Source organism: Rhinolophus hipposideros, assembly GCF_964194185.1.
Source record: "Rhinolophus hipposideros genome assembly, chromosome: 9".
In the NCBI taxonomy this organism is placed as follows: Eukaryota; Metazoa; Chordata; class Mammalia; order Chiroptera; family Rhinolophidae; genus Rhinolophus; species Rhinolophus hipposideros.
The window spans coordinates 60,258,151-60,277,909 of NC_138055.1; the positions used below are offsets into that span (position 1 = coordinate 60,258,151).

Sequence of the window (19,759 nt, forward strand, 5' to 3'; positions counted from 1 at the left end):
CCCCCCCCAAAAAAAGAACTTCATATGTGGTACCAGCCTTGGTTTGAAGTTTATTTTTGTATTGTAAATCTTCTATGCAACAAATACTATAACCATTTTAGAGATTAAAAAAATTGAAGTATACAGGGGTTAATTTGCCCATTTGTCAAAGGTATAAAATGGTAAAAGCAGAGGTTCTAATCCAAGTATCCGTATTATTTGTGAGTTTAATCACCATGTTTAAATGCTTTTCCATCACCAAGCTCCTTTGGAGAACCACCAGACTATCTCTGGAGTTCTAAGGTCTTTAGTTCCTAACTCATCTGCTATAAAGACAGAAATTTGTTGTCAGACTGGTTGGGTTTAATTCCCATGAGGCCATGTCATGACTAGAGAAAAACAATGTCCCTTGTGTTTTCATTTTCATAGGAGAGAAAATTCCCCAAATATTTCTCTGCTAATCGAGGTCCATATCAAATTCTCAAGGAATGCATACAAAGGCAAATGTTCATCCTTGTTTTCTACGGGTTTAGCCTAGCCTTCTCATATGCTGGGCTGGGCTCAAGGACATAGTCGATCTACTAGGAGCTAGACCAGGAAGGGGTAGGAAAACAGTTCATTTGTTCCTTCACAATAAGTCTCCCTTCTCGGTCTACCTGTCTTTAACCTCTGACCTTTCTCTCTCTGTCTGCAAGAAGAGAAATCCAACAGATCTTGGAAAAAGACCTCTTCTGCCAAAAGTTCAAAGCAGAGACGTGTATGAATTAATTCTCAGCCGTGAACTACTGAATGCTTACTACCTGGCTAATCCGAGAGTCCTCTATGGACAAACATGTCAAACATAGCATAAGGGAAATATCATCCTAGTCACTCGACTCTACCTCAGCTTACAAGCTAGTTGACACAAATTGTGTACACTCAGTTCAATTTCCTAAGTTTTCTCTAAACTATTGCTTTAATCATAACAGAAGGTTCTCAAAGCTCCTGACAGCCAGCAGTTGCAGTCAACTCCAGGCTGACTGGCCACCTGTTGTGAGGCAGGAGCCAAGAACAAATGTGAGTAAAATCAACTTTGTTTATTACGCAGGAAAAGGGACATCTGCCACAACAGCCAGTACAACCATCCCAAAGGACAAACTACAGACCAAACTACTTCCCAATTCCTGATTGCTTCCATTCAACCCTCCTTTACATCTAATACAGGAGTCTCTGCCATCTAGTATCTGTACTGTGATAATAATAACTTGCTATCAAAGCACAATTATTTTCACTTTCAAAACATGGGCTAAAACTCATGTGTTTAATGTGTAATTAATAGATATGCATTAGAAAATTTATAAAGATGACTATCAGAATAAGCTGAAATAGTAAATATGTTAAATATTGAAAATGACAAATGTTGTCAATATATTTGTCTAATTAAATGTCTAATTAAATGTTGCATACCTAACATTTTAACCTCCACTAATTGTTTTTAAACAATAATTTTATATTTTCATTTCAAGTGAAATCAGACCAGCTACTTCAAACCATTCAGTTAGGATTTACAATCTATAAGAGAAACACTAGTGACAGCACTCTTGTGGTCGGTTGAGATGAAATGAAGAAAGAAAACTATCAAATTATGGAAAACCTAGCATGTTTCTGATGTGCTAGACACGTTCGCCTGTATGGTACCTTTTTAACATGAATATAATGCTTGTTAGGGAGATATTATCATAGCCATTTTACAGATTAAAAATTATATGTATGGCAGGTTAGCAACTCATTTAAGGTCATACAACTGATAATTAGCAGGTCTCATGCTTGCAAAGCTGCCAACTCCAGTAAACTATGCATTATATGGTTTCTATGTCCCATATCTAAAAAACTTCAATTCATGAGAAGGTAGCTAAGTATCAAACAATACAGCAGAGCATCCTGGATTGACAGGACAAACTGTTCTTCTGCCTCACAGCCCCTCGGTCAAAAAAAAAAAAATGTCAAAACACAAAAATGTGGACTATAAAGGCAAAAGAAAGTACAATCACCCTGTATTTCTATATCATCTCATAAGTAACACATAAGCCAAGGTTTCTCTGGGATAACAATGAACTGAGGTGAGGAAAGTTGACTCCAGTCCTCAGGTCCTCATGTGCATAGCCGCATAGATGAACCTACATAGGATAGGGATCTCTCTCTCTCTCTCTCTCTCTCTCTCTCTCTCTCTCTCTCTCTCTCTCTCTCTCACACACACACACACACACACACACACACACTCACACACACACACACACACACACACACACACACACACACACCATGCAGGACTCTAGAATAGTATCTAGAGAATAGGATAAGCACAGCAGCAGCATCACAACATTGTCTGAAAAACAAGTGACCTCAGAATTAACACAGGGCACCGTTTTCAGCACTAGATTTACCTCCCATTGAGGTCTCATCTGACCCCTCATATAAATAAAGAGTACTCACAACAATTCTTCCCTTAGAGTATTTTAGGGACATAAAGGCATACAATTTAACCTACAGGAAGAATTCACAATGCCCATTCCCACCTTTCTTCATTTTCATCATTCCACTGTTGAGGAGGAGAAGCTCAGATAGGATCACAGATACACTAGAATTTTCAGAGTGGTCACAGTAGGATGCCTGAAACTGAGACTAAGGAGGAGCTGCAGTTATAGGTAAAGAGAGGTCTTGGGTATGAGTGAGGAAGTGGTTAATTGACGTTGGAAGATAAGATTATAGAGAAGTCGACTCCTGGGAACTAAGAGGCAAGGGTATTGGAGGAATCATCTATGTGTTCATTTCAATGGACAAGAATTAAAATGAGGTAGTATGAGAGAAAGTAAGAGAGCCTTGCGAGGAAACTGCTAAGCAATGAGGGGACAAGACCCAAGGGTTGTTAGGCAAAAGAAGTGGGTAAGAGAGTTTAAAGGAGCTTAAGAGGAGGGTAGGAGCGTGGTCTGAAAGTGGAAATGAGGAACCAGGAGATGTCTATCCCACCCCCGAGCCTGGTGGCACAAAGTAGAGGTAGAGGAGGAAAACAGCCACCTTTAGCCAGGCCTGCCATGAAAGCAGCAACCTCAGGAAGAACCAGTTGTCAGAGCAAGAAAAGAGAGTGAAAGTCTGAAACTGTCACAGATTTTGCTTATAACAATCCATGAGCTACAGAAAACACAAGGAAGGGGTTTTAGAAGTCAGGGAGGGGTGTTATAAGGGGAGAGGATAGACAGTGGCCAGAGACTAAAACAATCAGAGCATGGGACATGGTGGAGTGTGACCTGGGAGAGTGGAGATTCTTATTGTGATTGTCTTAAATGAGATTAAGAATTTTGTGATTTATCCCAACAGATTCAAAGCAGATGGTGAAGGTGAGGCTATGTGAGTGTTGGAGGTAGGAGGGATGGGTTTCTCAGGATGCCTCTTCACCCTGAAAGACCCAGGTGAAAAAGCATAGGGGGTTGTGGGCTCAGTCTCAGGAACATCCGGTCCTCACAATGACCCCATGCACTAGGTACTATTATTATTCTCATTTTATTACTTATGAGAAATAGAGCGCACTCTACTCTGTACTTAAAGCTCAAAAACAAAGGAGCCATGGACTATCATTTCTCTGCTTTAAGGAGAAGGGATATGTACCTGCTCAGAGAGATAGTTGCAAAGGATGATGATCAGGAATGGGCCCCATGTAACAGAGCCAAGACCTTCCTGACTACTGACTACTTCCTGACTACTGGTCCTTGAGGCCAGACAAATCCACAGAAAATACAAAGAATGCACACTGCCTATGCATATACACCTTGAGAGGTTGGGGAATACAAGTTTAGTCATCCTCTATACCATAAATTTCTCTCTTTCAAACAAAGCACAAAGCTTTCCATGTTCCAGAACAGTGTCACTTCTGGTGATATTTATTTTGTAGCATTTGGAGCATAATTCAAATATTTATGGTGGCCAACTTTATTGCTAACCTTATCTACTTCTGAGTGTGTTCTAATGTTTTCAGGATGAATTTTCTAGGCCAATTTCATTTCTCACCTGATAAGAAAAATACAGCTGATGTAGTATGAGAAATATTATGAGGGGAAAAAGTGAATTCTTAACATTAGCAAATATTTTAATTAGGCCCTGCTTGTCTTCTATTATCAGACTGGGAAAATATGATCCATAATGTAAGTAACATTGAAAAGTTGGCTGGAAAGTGTACTTAAAAAGCAGTTATTGATGGCATAATACTAAACTGGAAATGCAAAGCAAGTGTTAGTTCAAGAGATCAGTAGTGAATGATTAATTACAAACACTTCTGTTGGTTATTTTAACAAATAAAATGTCGAACACACGAAGCAGGAGGATATAGCTATGATGAGGAAAAAACACACTTGAGAGAGGGTTCAGGACAGACCTTCATTCAGTAATATGACCCTGCTCAATTTTATTCAACCCAGAATTTCACTGCTGGAATCCAGTAATACATACTGGCATTGATAGCACACGCATATTAAGATTTAATCAACGTTTGCCAATATCTATGACAATAGTTCTGAGAATTGTTCTGCAAATCAAATGTGGAAGTGTTATAGGGAGTAAAAAGTATTCTGTTTATATTAATAATTGTATTCCCAATAATAATTTCAGTATCATTTCTAATCTGACCAATATGAAGTGTTTACAGCCTCAAGAACCCCTGGAATGATAGTACTGGCAATCATATCATTTATTATCTGGTTTTTTTAAAATTGTTTAAGTTCCACAGTAATAATGGTTTGTTTGTTTGTTTGTTTGTTTGTTTTAAAAACTCTCATATAAGACTTCTTGATGTATTAGTAAAAAATCTTGAAGTCTCTTTTATAAAAAGTCAAAAACACCAAACCCTCTTGGAGCTACATATATTTATGAGTATCAAGAGTGTTGTTAGTTTCTCTTGCTCTATATTAATTAGACAAAAAAGAACAGAATATATGGAAGTTCCCGCATTCCTTTATTTATCTGAAAAATAAAATCAGAAAAGGAAGAAGCAACATTCTCCACTGAGAATATCCTCTCCCTCACCAATAATTACCATTTCTTCATGGGTTTTTTTTCTATTTTTATTTTTATTGTTGGTGCTGTTTTGTATCCTCACAGGATTTAAAGAGTAAATAAAAATTTATGGTTCAAACCTCTACCTCTTCATCTCCCCCAACTAAGAATCTGCCGTACAGGAAAACACATACACAGATTGCCAGCCCCCTCCTACAACCATGTCAGACTGGCACCTAGAAGGCTATTCCAGCCTATCCATGGAGCAGGACTGAGCTAAGCTATTATCCTTGCTTTTCAAAGATGAAATGACTGTGGGTTACATCATCCCTTGGCAGAAACATCCCCCTTCCTGTGTCTCCTTATGAAATACTACCAGATGCCCACTCACATCATAAGATTTTTTATGAAAACACATGTATTCCTTTGTATCTGGAGAGCTAAAAGTTCATGAAATAAGGAATTTCCAAAACCCTAAGATCAGGAAATAGATAATGACGGAAAATGACCTTCTTCATTATAGATCACTGATATAGAATATATCAGACCCTAGGAAAAATGTTTGCTTTTTATCATTCTGCACATTTTTCTTACATTTCATCAGGTCCCAAACACCCCGTTCCTTAGTGACAAAGGTTTCCGTTAATGAGTTAATGCTTCAAGAACAGGACACAGTGTGTCCAACGCACTGACATTATCATCTAATTCTCTACCCATCCCTAACTGCTAGCCCTAAACCAAACAACTGGTAAAGAAGTTTCTATCAATTATCCTATCAGAATATGAAGATAATTCCTACAGGTGTCATGATTTATGTCACCAGTCTATGAGTACATTGTGTACCAAACGTTCATATATGAGTTTTGTAGTTGACATACATTTTTTTACATTCAATGGTTTAAATTATGGCTAGGTTTTCTGGCTAGCCTATAAAAATCTATTTGAACCACTACATACCTAAACAAAGTACAAATAGTACTGTTTCAAATTTGTTTCATTCTTAATTAGAATGCTGTTTCTATGGAAAAAATGAATTCAAAGTTCATCTATTCATTCAATTAAACTGAACCACATAAAAAAAATCATTTTTGTAGGTCAAAAGCAGTTGAATATTGACAACTGCACGTAGTTCATCCCACACATTTATTTGAAAAAAAGTTAACTGAATAGCATGAGATAGATGGAAGTTGGGAACAAAGATGAGTAAGTCAAAGTCCTCATATTTATAGATCATCACATCCAGTCAACAAGCAAATGTGTATGATGGGTACATAACATTATGAGCAGCAATTTGATGTGCATTTGACTCAAGGGCAGCTTTAAACAGGCCACACATTTTTAAATTACCAAGCAACATAAGCAGTAGATGTCTTCACCTCTCTTTGAGCCCAGCCCCCTTTACCAACCGCACATCCTGAGTAGGGACAAAATGAAGGTCAAGCATCACTTGGCAGACAAACCACATGAATGAGAATCAAATGTTCACGAGACTTGCCTACATCAGGAAGGGCCAGAATCAGTTTATTCTCTGTGAATTTATTCATATATAATAGTCTGTAATTCAAATTTTCTTGTTACTCTCTTTAGCTGTAATGGTCATTCAAATTGGTTTCAGGTAATAAATAGATTAATCAATTTAATAAGGATATTCAGTCTGTTTTCCATTTGAAAAATCTAAAGGATGAACACCTCTGCTTTGTGTAGGCTGCCTAATTATGCTAACTGTATTTGACTGAGTATATATTAGACAGGGAGCCAAGCAGGATGTTTGGGTCACAATATAATCCCTTATTCTCAACTCCAAATTGCATGGTTAATCTTTAAATTTCTCACCGATTTCCCCACAGTCAATAGTATTCATGTGTTATATTATTAAACTGCTATAAAATTATAGTTTGCGGAATCGGACGACATAATCTTAGAATCCAGTCCACTTTCAATAGAATTTTAAATTTTTTAATCATCTTTCTGAATATAACAGTAATATCCATTTTTTTTTAATCAAACAATGCAAAAATAAAGTAAAAATTGAAAGTCAGCTATAATTGGACTGAGAAGGGTAGAATAAGGAGAGAAAGGAATGACACACACAAAAAAGAGTGACTTTGTACTTGTATCAAAATGACATCCAAAAAGCCATATATCCTACGTTGCCCATAACTACTATACAAAACCATTTATGATCAATACCAGATATTGGTTTAAATAAAAATGCTTTATAGATTTAGAGGACAGAGGTAACCTCTCAATAATTTGCCAATGGATTTAATTATAAATCACTGTCTGGTACATTATTTTATTTGATGACTCATTCATTCGAATGATATTTACTGAGTGACTACCAAGTGCAAAGCATTATGCTAGACACTGGGGATAAATAATGAATAGGCCCTCCAGAGATTATATTCTAATGAGGGAGGTAAGATGTGAACAACCAATTACAGAATAAATTATTAATTAGAATGTTAATAAGGTTGAAGGCACAGGTGGAAAGCACATGGTCCTTTCAAAGCATAAGGCAATCTAACTAGTGGGAGAGGTATGGAAGGCTTCTTTGAGGAGGGCTATTAACTGAGCTCTGAAGGATTAGGACTGGTGGATTAGGATTAGGAATTCCTACTAGGCAATGAAAGAAGTGGGAAGAGAGTCCGTGTAGACAAAATCCCTGAAAAAAAAAAAAAAAGCAACAGAGACTATTCCAGGAACTCAAAGAAAGCCAGCTTATTGTGGAGAGAGCAAGAGGAGGGTAGCCCCAGATGAGCTGGCGAAGCAGGCAAGGACCAGATACCTTAGGGCAAACTTGCAGAATCTCAGTGCTATAGTTACCTTAGGCAGAAAGCACAGGGCTGGGGGTACAGGGTGGGGGGAGGAGGGAAGAAAGGAAGATGCCAAGGGAAACAAAGAAAAGAGGAGATGAGATCGTTCTTAAGAAAACGTGCGGCTACATCTAATTACAATGGATTATAACACCATGAGCATGGCAGGCAGGAAAATAGCTCCAACCCCTGTGTCGCGTAACGGTTCTTACAAGGGAAGGAGTGGTCATCGACAGCAGAGACCCACCCTGGGAATGCCCTGGGAAAACCTGTGACACCACCACTCTATTTTTGTTCTTCTGGACAGTTGCCCTTTTTCCTGGCCTGCCCTCTCATGCCATCTTGACAGTCTTATGCCCTCTCATGCCATCTTAGCTTCCTTGCCTTTGTGCACATGGATTAGTATTTGTACACCCTGAAATGCCTTCCTGTGATGATACAAGGATCCTTTCGTTCTCCAGTAACATTAATGACACTATGGGTCCATGATTCTTAGCTGTCCTGCCCATTGTAATATATTTACCAGAATCTCTGGTCTCTACTCACAGTACATCAATGTCACCATTCCCCAGCCCCAGCCACTCTGTGAGAACCAAAAACGTCTCCCAACTTTGCCAAATGTCTTCTTGGGGACAAATTTGTCATGGGGCCTTACATTTGATGTTAATAAGCCTGGTCTTTGTCCTAAAAACAATGAGAAGTCACTGAATGCTTTGTGTAAATCAGTGCTTTTCACACAATCTGGGTAGGGTGCAAGTGAAATTCTATAGCTGCCCAAGAAATATTTAATAGCTCTTTAAGTCTACAAAAGAGTAGGTCAACCACTCCCAAGATGTTCTCAAATAGATAAGCTGCCTCATTGGAAGTGGTAACAAGGCCACTTTCCCAATGTTTATTTGTTTATCTGGAACATTTAGATTTAGGGGCCTTTTGTGCATCTGTATTGACCTTACAGCCTGCATAGTGTTTGCTAAATAAAATGTTTAGTGATGACTTGTTGGAATTCCAATATGCATACTGGGGAGGGGTGGGACTTAGAGTAAGAAAAATAATATAGAGAATAAATTGCAGATGGAGATTATAAAAATACAGAGTATGTAACAATGATTATATTTTATGGTCCTTCGGATGGATGGATAGATAGACAGACAGATAGACAGACAGATAGTTAGATAGATAGATAAATAGATATTTATTCCAGGGATGCCAAAAAAATGTATACACATTATAAGAGACGTTATCTGTGTTCAAGCAGTAGTTCGCCATAATCGGAAGTGTCTGGATGCTGATGGTAACCACTTTGAGCATCTCTTGTAATTCAGAAGTCAAATGTGACTTCTATTCATCTTTTGTCCTCAGTATATATTATTACAATTAATACAGTTTTTTCCTTTCTTAAAATATGTATACATATTTTTGGCACCCTCTGTGTGTGTGTGTGTGTGTGTGTATACATATATATGTATACTGTACATATATATACATACATATGTACAAAACTAAAAAACTCAAATACCAAAAACAAAGCAAATGTCAAATACTGAAAATGAAGAAACTGTGGTTCCAGGAGCAACAGGTTTTTTTTGTAGAAGTCCCATGGGTACACTAACTTGGTTAGCACAGAAAGTCAGTCAACTGTTTCCATCCTTATTAACTCAGTTCCTTCTGCTCTTTAGGAAAAACATGTAATTTGTCACTGTGGTTTCTTTTTGCTTCAATTCTGCCTCCTTGTTAGTTCTTTCTTATTTTAACGAGTGCTTAGAAGGTATTTATTATGCAATTTAAAGACAATAAATAAGGCAAATCTGGATGAGCTTCTAAAAGACTTGCTATGTACACCTTTATTAAGAAACATAAGGGAAGGAGCATATTCGGTAATGACCAGGTGAATGTTAATTTTATTTAGTGCCTCTATGTCCAGCCTTTGTCTTTTCCTCTCTTGCTCTTTCCCATGTGTTGGCTCTGCCAGTGAACTAGCTGTTCCTTCTCCATCTGTCCTCACAAACCATGGCCCATCTGTGCAGGATGAATGCCACTCAAACCAAGAAGCAAGAGCCAATGTCCTGAAGCATGCTGGAATGGAAAAACACTGTCAATGGAATTCCTCTGACCCATGAGCCAGGTTAAGCCTCCAATGGCCGAAGCTGTCATGAAATTGCTCTCACTTGAATTCTGGCTCAAAGTTCCAGGCAATCTCCTGATTTTTACAAAACCGCATGATTCTTAATCCACGCACACCACAATAAATAATGTATATCATGCCTGCTTCTAAGTGCTTGCAGCATAGGCTCACAAGCTTTGGGAGGCAGCAGAATTACCTGTACTGCCCTTTACAAATACACGTGCCTAGGGCCTACTTATGGAACAAGACTAACCAGAGATAGGGGCAGAACATCTGTAATTCCAACAAAATCCCCAAAAGAATCTGCACACCAAATTTTAATGTGCACTGAAATTTAAGAATAACTACTTTATAGACCAGAGCAATAATTAGTAATGATCATACAATTAATTATTCATTGCTCAGGGAGAGAGAAATATTATCGACAACATAAATTTCTTTTATTCCAGATGATTTCAGCTTCCTCTACTAGACTGAAATCTCTTTGGAGGAAACAAAATGACTTAATCAGCTTTGTACCCCAGACCCAGTTATACAGCAGATGCTCAATGAATTAAAAAAATAAATAAATCCATACATATCTACAACATAAATATATACTTTAACCAGTTTTCTCATTTTATTTTTATATAAGAACTTCTAAACATATACAAAGGAAGAGAAAAAGATCAATTGCCAGGACCTTCACTTCATTTTATCACTTGGAAATGCTATGCAAGAAAGTACAACATACCAGGTTCCAGGAAGGAAATGCAAGTTCCTCTTATCCATCTTTTCCACTATGAGTGTATCTTAAGTCTCAATTATTAAAAGAAATGAAAATAAGCCATGTTATACATAAAAGTCATAACACTCCCAGGGAGAAATTAGATTACAGTCATCCTTCCATATCCAAAGGAGATTGGTTCCCAGACACCCGTGGATACCAAAACCCACAGATGGTCAAGTCTGTTATATAAAATGGCGTAGTATTTGCATATAAACTTTGCAATCCTCCCATATACTTTATATCATCTCTAGGTTACTTATACTATGTAAAACAATGTTAATGTTATATAAACCCTTTGTTATGCTGTACAGTTTAGGGAATAATTCCAAAAAAAGAAAAGTCTGTACGTGTTTAGTACACCTGCAACCATGGCAGGCTTAACTACATAGTACACATCAGCAACAACATAACTTTGAATATTTTGGATGTTAAACTCCACGCACCTTACCCTAGTTCTGTATTTTATTTATTCTGAATCTGTCCAAAAATGACAAATGTTTTTTCCACTTACAGAGCACTCCCTGAGAACTGCTGAGTAAGGGCAATAGAATAAGTTCTTCATTCCCAATAAATCACTATAATTTATGTTGCACACTTCCCTTTGGAGAGGATAATAAGAGGCTGATGTGCATAACATATTTCCTCAAAAAAAAAGAAAGAAAGAAATGCCTTTTACTGGATTCCTACTCACTCTGGACAAGCAGTTGTAAAAAGCAGAAACTTGATGGTTGAGAGCAAGGCATTAAGCAGTGTTCGGAGAGATCAGTTGCCAAATGGAGCTTAGAATAGGACTTTTAAAAGTAATTCAGATGAAATTGATGTTACATTGCCCCAAGATCAATGCCATCACTACCATTAGTATGCCTAGGAACACTGCTAAGAACTCAAGAAAAGGAAGTTACAGGAAGTGGCCCCACCACCTGCTGCTTAAACAGTCCTGAGATGCATACAGTTGGGCAATTACCCCTAAAACCCCACCATCACCACCATGGCTCATATCCACAGCATCCTGTACATACACTATCAAATTTGGTGCCTCTGAACATGCAAAGTGTGTAAGACTCACCTGGAGAGCTTCTTAAAACAGATACCTGAACCCCACCTCTAGAGATTCTGATTCAGTAGGTTGAGGTGGGGCCCAAGCATCTGCATTTCCAAAGATTTCCCAGGTGATACAGATGCCAATATCTATGGACCACACTTTAGGAGACATTCCTCCAAGCGATTTTTTTTCTGATTCTTTTTACACTTTAGGGTGGTTTCTGGGTGTTCATATTAACTTTGTAAACTAAGAATGCTGAAGATAAACCTACTCAGCCTGAATTGTACCACTGGGCCCTCCATTACCCTAGCAAGAACCCTAAATAGGAAAATGCCACACAAAAGATCCCTGTAAATATGTTTAGATTGCTAAACTTACTAGAAAGTATTATAAAATAGCCAGGATCCAATGTAAGACAGTCTGATTCCAAAGACCATGTTCATTCCATTACACCATAGTAATCATTAAAGCCATGAGAAGATGAAATTACTTAATGAAGAAAGAGGATTCAAAAGGGGCTGAGATCAGAATTTCTGGAACTAGATATGAAGATATGTTAAGGTCCTAAGCCCTAGTCATTCAGAATGTGATTTTATTTGGAAATAGAGTATTTACAAAGGTGATCAAGGTAAAATGAGATCATTAGGATGATGTCCTTATGTTTTTTAAAAAAAGGAAAATTTGGACACAGAGACAGACATGCACAAAGGAAAAACAGTGTAAAGACACACAGCGAGAAGACAACCATGTGACTGAAATAATGCATCTAAAAGCCGAGGAACATAAGGGTTGCTAGAAACTAGAAAAGGCAAGGAAGGATTCTCCGCCAGAGCCATTAGAGATAGCACGGTGGTCCAGACACCTTGATCGTGGACTTCCAGTGACTAGAATTGTGAGACAATAAATTTCTGTTGTTTTAAGCCGTCAACTTTTCGGTACTTTTTTACAGTATCTCTAGGAAACCAATGCACCAATGTTTACAGGAACAAAAGGAAGTGCCAGCAAAGGAGGCTAAGAGGCCATGGTTAGAGGGAGAGAAGTGCTGCACCATAGGACCAAAGGGAAATGTAGTCAAAGTGAATTTAGATTAAAGAGACATAACTAAGTATTTCACAGAAATTACCTAAAGAATTGTTTTCACTCTGAATGACTTTTCCAGCTCAGGTGAACAACTTTAACTGGCCATGTATTTAAGAAATCTCAAAACATTTTTGAGACATCAGTGTCAGCAGGAAAGAATACTAATGAACCATTACATGTCTATAGGATTATTCAAAATGTTTTAATCGTTGATTCTTAAAGCAATCTGATAAGGCAAGCATTGTTTAAATAGGGCACTGAAGCCGAGAAAGAACTAAACTTTAAGTGAAATTGTGAAATGTGCAGCTGTTATATTAACTGTTTCCTTATTTAATATCTACAACAACCCTCTGAGAGAGGTATCTTATCCACTTTTCACAGGTCAGAAAACAGAAATGTTACTAGGTAAATTGTCCAAAATCAGAGAGTTGGTAAGAGATTTTTTTCTTTAAAAAAAAAAAGAGCATTCAGACTAATATCTGTTACCTGCAAAACTCATGTTCTTATCCCTGCACCATAACTGGCCTCGTGTGGATTGCTGAGCTCCATGAAATACTTACTAAAATGAAACAGATACTGAAAGTAGATTTCTGAAACTATAGCTTCCTAGCTTCATAGAAATAGTTAAAAGATATTTCTCTTACCTGAGGGACCTTTGTGTATGACGTAGCTGAAGAAACCATTCACATGGAAGTAATTAGAGTTTACTGCTTCCAAAATAAAATATATTTTCCACCCATGAGTATTAGAAGTTCTTTCTGGTCTGGCTATATCATTAGCAAATCTCAAGGTAGAAGGTAGAGGTTACTATCAGAATCATGTGTATACTTACTTACTCATCTCCTTGATAAAGACTGGAAAATCATCTCAAGACACAAACCATATGGTACATTACATTATAAAATTTAAGCATTTTTAATAACAGGATGTTTTCTTACCACACTGAAGATTAAATAAAGCTTTATGGTTTAATAAAGATTTCTCAGAGGACCTACAAGGTTGTTTTCAAAGACTATTCTGCTTCATTTTAAGGCAATTTTTTTCGTCTTTAAGTTCTGAAAGAAGATACCAATATTGCTTAAAATCCAAGAATCCAGAAGAGCAAATGATATAGCATTCTTTTTAATATTAAATGTTTGTTTTTGGAATTACAGAGTTATAAAGGGTGTCCGAAAGACATTTCCTTTATCCATGTAGTCTTACTACCTTATGTAAATGTATTTTAAATAATGATCATGATGGAGCGTCTCTAAGAGGGCCGCCTCCACCATGGCATCCATTCCAAATCTGAAGAGAATTCCCAGGACAGATGGGTGTCCTTCATGCTATGTCCTACTCTCTTCTTCTCATAACCAAAAGCACTTGAAGGCTCAACTCTGACCCAGGGTTTAGGCCAATCCTGATCTTGCAGAGAAACATTATCAACAACTCTAGCCAAAAATTTAAGGTCAAACAGAATCAGCATAAGTCTCGTAGGTTGCTAGCTCAGTTCAGGTGCTTGTACCCCAATTTTGATCAGCTGAATTTAGTTCTAGTTTCTGCACTCACTCTTTCTTCCAGTACATGCATAGCGCATGTATTCCTCCAGAATCATGATTTTGCCTTCATCTGGCCAGTCTGCCTGCTGGAATAGTCTTGCCCTGAATTCTAATCTAGTGGATAAAAACTTGCAATCAACGGAATGGTTTCTCACGTCCTACCAGCCTACACATCTCCCTGGACTCCTAAATACTTGTATTATGTTACTTCTCTTATCTGTCAAAACACTTATAACCATGATGACACTATATTTTTGTTTGTTGCTATACTTTTTGATAACGAGCTCTTCATCTCATCAACTGTGTTGAACTACATATATCACCTTAATATCTGTCCCATTCCAATACAGTAGCCTTTACATATGCTCTGTCCTGCCAAGGTAATTGCTCTATCCAGCTCCGTCCCAAGCAAAGTCAATTGTGGTGACCACTTCTTGGATCCACCAAATGCAGAACTGTGAGCACTTTGTCATTCTGCCCCTTTTTTAGGGCCCTCATCATCAAAACTTCAGAATGTCTACTGATCTCAATGGTTTTGTAAAAATTAGATCCTCAAAAAACAATTTTAAAAAGGAGACAGAGCTATCAGCCATAAATGATAAAGGCAGAAGTAACAATTATTTATAAGGCAGAAGTAACAAATGCTTCTCATTCCTCAAAGAGAAATTTTAAATCTACCATTTTTAATTTATATTTCAATGTATGTTGTAAATCCTGCCTTATTTCAGAGGGATAAATAATATTTTTGCTTAATTAAAATTATTATGGTAATTGAATCTCAATAATCGATTACATATATATTTAAATTTGTTGGTGTTTTGTTTTGCCTTCAATAATTTTGGAAATATGTCAGATATTAAATAAGTACCGTGCAAGGAGTCTAAGTTTTTCAAAGAAAAGGGTTATATTGTCTTGCATATAATGTGATAGTTCCATCCTGTATAAAATCCATAAATCCCTACACATTGGTTTAAACCATGTATTGGGGCATTATTAGGATTTATAAAAGCTTTACTGCCATCAGATAAAATGCTGATTAACAATTATGAAAATTACTTGAGAAAAATAGAATAAACAAAAGCACTGAAAAGCAACAAATGGCACTTGCTCTAACATTCTAAAGCAAATACAATCCTCTTCAACTGAATACTCATGAGACTCCTAACTGTTCTACACAATTTTCAAACCTTTTTCATCTTTGAAAGGCATACTTTCAGATATGACACAGAAATACTTGAGAATCAGTATCCATATGATCGTAAAGTGAGGTATCTTCCTTCCGAGGAGAGCAGGCAGCAGGTATTAAAGAGCTGTGATTTTTCTTTTCCTTTTCATTTTTTTTTTCTTGAGGTATCGGGAAAACTCAGACTCCAAAATCTCTTCCCCTCCTCATATATTTCCTGTTGTTTGAGTTGCCCAAAGTTGTTTTTAGTTTAAGTTCTTAATACTAGTATAACTGGCAATGAATGATCTGGGAATTGTAACGCTTTAACGCTGCTATCATTTTTCCATAACTTAGAGTAACAAAAGCTCTAGTGATAGAGTGATGAAAAAGAAATGGATCATGATACCAGGAATCTGAGCCCAGCAAAGGTGCCACCAAAAGGGCAGAAAGGCCACCAGATTCTGGGGATAAAGCAAGGCCAATCATGAGTACTCCCTATGAGTGGAGAAAGCCTGAGTCGTGGGATTCTGGCTCACACCCGGCAGGCATCATCAAGGCACAGGCCGACAAACCGATCATTAATAAACATAGGTGGCAAGTGACTTTCAGCTCAGACCCATCCTTCCTTTTACCTGACTCCAATGTCTGCTTTCTACCGGGTGATAAATCAAAAATCTTTAGTAGACATTATTCTATGTACCAAACATCTTGGGGGCCAATTAGTTTTGGAAAAGTCCATGAAAACTGAAGTATTTTATCTTCATCTCTCAGATTTTTGGGGTACCACTATTCAAATGCTGGTTGATCAGCTGGGCTTAAAATCTCTCCCATGTATAATGGAAAGAGAAGGCAAGCAGTAAATCTCCTTCAAGCTTCCAAACCATGTGAGAACAGAACAAGACTAGGGTGGTCAGGCTGATTTCTGTTTCTCTCATTTGGCAGAAAAGGGTCTCCACCTGTGTTCTTTGAGCCCTTTGAAAATCACCTGACATTTTAAGATCCTGTATACCAAAGACGACACTCCTTGTAGAGGTAAGAACAGACTGAACTATTCATTCAATAGAGCAATGGGTTTCTTTTATAAGAAACTTAATTAGACCATCTGGCAGACATCTGAGACACAGATACTCTCTAGTTAATGTGGACACAGCCTAAGTCATAAAGAGTAAGAAATAAGAATATATTTCTAAGGAAATTTAAGTTCCCACAAATTAAATTGATTTTATTCATGCTCTAGTTGTCCTGTTCATTTCCAATTTTTTTATGCTGATAACCTCCTTCCCAACTTCTCTGTTCATGCTTGGTCTCATACAGTCTCTAAATCTGCTAATTATCTGTATTAGTTATTCATCAAATACTATATGCTACTCATTGGAATCTCACCAAGTAATAAAAAATGTTTTGTGCTCTCATAAGAATAATGTGTAAAACACAAATCTAGATTTCATCATACAGTGCACACATTGTACTCCCCAAAGAGATGTTACTATTAAAACAAAGCTGCTCATCCCTTTCTCTCAAAGCAATGCATTGGCTTCTGAAAATTTCAGCAGAAATTAAAATATTCAGAAACGAAATATTTATGGGAAAAGATGTTATGCTTTCAAAATTATTTCTACAAACTATACCACGTCTTCCATTAGAAAACATCAACCTAATGCTGAGGTGCCCAATATTGACCTGGGGCTATTGTAAATGTTTCTGTTTTTAAAAATTGAGAAATATTACATGTTAGAGATTCTAACATGACATTTTTTTCTTTTTCTTTCCCCTTTCCAAAAGCAATCAAATTACAATGGCCACCAGAACCGTGTGAGAGAAACCTCATGTTCATGACACATACATAGCAAACCACAGGAAGGCTTCCCAAACCAGTATTGCATGCAGACAGTCAACAAAAGAGAGGAAAGAATGTAAACTGACAGCAGTACGAGAGACCAGAGCAAGGGATCTGAGAGCTAACAGAGAACTTAAGAATCAGAACTGTGATCCAAATAAAATCTGAGGGAAAACAAGATGAATGGTGAAAATGGAAAGAAAGAAAACTAGCTAGAGAAATAAAGGGCTCCAGACAGACAGAGTCAAAATAGCCCAGGTCCATAATGATGGATTCAGAAACTAAGACTGGATCTAAAAGATTAGTGTGTTCCTGATATGATTTGACCCCAAAATTTTAACCTGCTCCCATGTCTGTCATGTATCAGAGCTAGAAAAATGAGTCAAGATAAGTCAGTTCTTGTGCTGATTTATTGTTATCCAATTAGGAAGCTATCGGCTCACTGATCAGAAACAAAGATTAAAGGGGAAAAAAGATACTATAAAGGCTAAAACTTCTACAATCTTGTATCTCAAACGACTATACACAAAGATATGCAGAACCTAATTTAGTATAGGTTATAAATCACTGCAGTGTTACAGGAAATAAAAAAAAACGAATGGTAATATTTACAAATGTTTCTTCTTACACATGAATTTCTGGTATTGTTATCTAACTAATGAAAACATTTCTTAAATGAAGCTAAAAATGCCCTTATTTTGACTATTGACATAGAGCAACCATATCAATATTAAGAGACACTCATGTAAATGAAAAATAGTTCTACAAGTATAGAATGCTGTGCAGACTTGAATAAATATTGTTACTATAATTGCTATTTGGTTTGCTTCATTCTAATTGTCTATGCCTTTCTAAAAGCAGCAAGGACTCTGGCCAGAATCGATACATGAATAACTAACACCATGCGGGCTGAGGGATTTGTCTTGGTCTTATAGTTATTTAATAGATTGCTGCTCTGGTCATTAGAGGATTTTGATACTTCAACAGAGTACTTGCAAATTCCCAAGAATTCTAAATTATACTTTTAGTTTTTATTCCTTAAGCTAACACACATAGAAAATGTAAGAAAACTAAGCTTATCTTAAAGTTAGTAAAGTAAAATAGTATTAATAATAATTAGATCAGAAACTGAAACATCAACAAATGTGCTGATTATTAATAGGTGATGAACTTTTTTTAGCAAGAGATTTGAATCAATTCTGATGCCTATTCAGCATCTCAGTGGTAGCAATATTTTTAAGACAGAAATAAGATAGGATTAGAGGGAGAGAGGGAGGGAGGGAGGAAGGGAGGGAGGGAGGGAGGGAGGGAGGGAGGGAGGGAAGGAAGGAAGGAAGGAAGGAAGGAAGGAAGGAAGGAAGGAAGGAAGGAAGGAAGGAAGGAAAGAAGGAAGGAGGGAAGAAAAGAAGGAGGAAGGGAAGAAGGAAAGAAGGCAAGGTGGCAGAATGCCTGAATTTTGAATCCTCCACTGATAAACTGTATTATGATATTTAGAAAGTCAGACTCTCTCTACACTTCAATTTTCTCTTAATATATAAGCTCAACTTACATCCCAGGAGCATAATGATGATTAAATTAGATGGTGTAGGTGACATTATTTTACAAATGAGAAAGCTCTATATAATATAAATTTATTACTACTACCAATATTCAGCTCAACAGAGGAAACAATAAGAAATAATGAAGAATAAATCTGATTAGGTGCTGGGTTTATTTGATCACAGAGTACTGTAAAGTTTCATTAATTCAATTTCCAAGGTATATTTTTCAAACTTATTTATCCAAAGTGTTAGTTGGCATTTTTTATAAATACCTGTTAAACATAAAAACTTAGTTTAACCAGATAATTAATAAATTATTTTCTTTCCTTGAGGTACACATATGTAAAGCTACAAATGTAAAGAAACCTAAGTGAAATTTCTTTCAAAATGAATAAATGAAAAGAAACCCAAGTGAAATTTCTTTTAAAATGAATGTAAAGAAACCTAAGTGAAATTTCTTTTAAAATGAATAAATAATAACCCATTACTCCCACCTTAGTTTCCTGGCCTTCGAGAATAATCCAGTTCTGGATTCCCCGGAATACTAGCAGGTTAAAATGGAGAATATGCAACTGATTTCTCAGTACAAAATTTCTTGAAAAAAACCACTTTATGAATCCTTGACAAGTAGGTCTTCAAAATAACACAGAAAAAAAAAAAAACTACACACATTTCTGCTTTAAAGAAAACAGTGTGCTCTGATAAAGTGCTCTCTGAAGCACATTTTTTCAAATAATTTCAAATAATTTTGGTGATCACTTTAAGGTAGAGATTGCTTCCAATTGGGCAAATTATCTCCCAAATATCTGCATTGAATGGTTTTGATAAAAGCAAATATAAGACAGTAA

The 19,759-nt window shown here is 36.8% G+C and overlaps 1 protein-coding gene across 2 annotated transcripts in view; it reads right to left on the reverse strand.

Moving 5' to 3' along the window:
* Positions 1–19,759, reverse strand: part of TAFA2 (TAFA chemokine like family member 2) — a 403,475-nt gene that overhangs the window by 257,012 nt on the left and 126,704 nt on the right. The window lies entirely within an intron of this gene.